The sequence below is a fragment of the Octodon degus genome, unplaced genomic scaffold, assembly GCF_000260255.1.
Source record: "Octodon degus isolate 3935 unplaced genomic scaffold, OctDeg1.0 scaffold00368, whole genome shotgun sequence".
Lineage (NCBI taxonomy): Eukaryota > Metazoa > Chordata > Mammalia > Rodentia > Octodontidae > Octodon > Octodon degus.
In genome coordinates, this window is record NW_004524944.1 from 48,223 (window position 1) to 50,058 (window position 1,836).

At 38.8% G+C, this 1,836-nt stretch overlaps 1 pseudogene; it reads left to right on the forward strand.

Annotated features, from left to right (window-relative positions):
- The first annotated feature begins 1,154 nt into the window (after window positions 1–1,154).
- The window catches only part of LOC101563408, a 1,215-nt pseudogene continuing 533 nt past the window's right edge, over window positions 1,155–1,836 (forward strand).

A 1,836-nucleotide genomic window follows, 5' to 3' on the forward strand; every position in this document is an offset into this window, starting at 1 on the left:
AGGCTAGGGCCAAAATGTTGGCTTTCCTTGCAGCCCTCCTTTTCCTCTAATTTTGTTCTGCAAACTTAGGTTGTTAACCCTCCAGAAGACAAGCTTATTGTTATTACCATACAACCTAGGCTGTAAAGCTTAACCTCACTATATGTCTGAATATCAAACATCTTAGGCATAACATGGAACAGGTATTTTTAATCAAGATTTGATACATTGAACTTTAAGACCCCATAGAAAATGATGAAAAAACATTTAAAAATTGGAATTTTTTTTTGAAATAGGCATAAAGGATTATATAATTCTTATATTTACATATAAGCCCAAAAATCTAACCATATACAACCTTGAAGCAGGACAGTCCCAAAATATTCCTTTTCCTATCTCTTGCCTTCATTCACCACCACCTTCTTTTTGAACAATCATCTACCTGAGAGACAGCGTAGCAGCAACTGGCATGTCATAATAAGCAGCCTGTATTCAGAATGACAGGCACACCAAACATGAAACTACTATTACAGATTACCATCTTCAGTGCAGTTGCTTAGTTCACAGGTATCAGTATATGTAGTTAGTCAGGGTGAGAATCTTTCCAAGTAACTGCTAGATTCAAAAATGTTCTGGAGATTCTCAGGATCATTGCCTTGCCAATCTTCTACATATAACTGTATGGCTTGACATTGTCATGTTTCCTAGCTCTTCTCTTCTCCCCCTTTTGATTAGTTACTCCTTGAGATCCTGCTTTCCTTTTACTTGTGTTATACCTTTCTATCCTACTAATTGTTTTTGAAACTGTCTCATTGGTATTTGTTTTTCAATAAAATTAAAAAATAAAAATTAAAAAAAATGGTTAGAAAAAAGACACAAATCACATATAAAAGAAAGCCAATCGGAATCACTGCAGATTTCTCAACACAAACCTTCAAGTCAAGTAGAGATTAGAGTGAAATATTTCAATTCTTTAAAATCATAGTAGATTTTGTGAAGAGATGGAGACTGTGAAGTCACTGCTGTGTTGCTGACCTCGAGCAGCAGTCAACTTCATGTAGAACCTGGGAGTAGGAGATTCATAATCAAATCTCTTCTCTCTTCTCTGTCCTGTGAGTTTTTTTTTATCTTCAGCTACAGTTTTTGTCACTTAAGCAACTTTATCTTCAAACACAATGGCTAGCAATGTTACCAACAAGACCGATCCTCTCTCCATGAATTCCCATGTGTTCATTGGGAATCTGAACACTCTGGTGTTGAAGAAATCTGATGTGGAGGTCATTTTCTTGAAATATGGCAAAATTATGGGTTGCTCCATTCATAAGTGTTTTGTCTTTGTCCGGTATGATAGTAAGAGAAATACCCAGGCTGCTGTGGCTGGAGAGGATGGCAGAATGATTGCTGGCCAGGTTTTAGATATTAATCTAGCTGCAGAGCCAAGAGTGAACAGAGAAAAAGCAGGTGTGAAATGATCTGCAGCAGAGAAGTATGGCTCCTCTTTTGACTTGGAATGTGACTTTCAACATGATTATTATTACAGGATGTACAATTACCCAGCACGTGTTCCTCCTTCTCTTCCTCCTCCTATTGCTCAGGCTGTTGTGCCCTCGAAATGCCAGCGTGGGGGTCCTGACCCTTAGCTTTGTTCTTTAAGTGGCTGCTTCAAAAAAACAGTCAGGCTCAGATTGCTGTGGTTCAATCCCCACAACTCAAGCCTGCCAAACCTGCCCTGAAGGCATGTGGAGAAAAAAAAATCCTTCTGCCTTGGGGCTAGGGAGATGGCTCCGTGGATTAAGTGCTTCCCTGGCAAGTACAAAGGCCTGAGTTCAATCCCTGGTTCCTCAAAAAAAAAAAAGA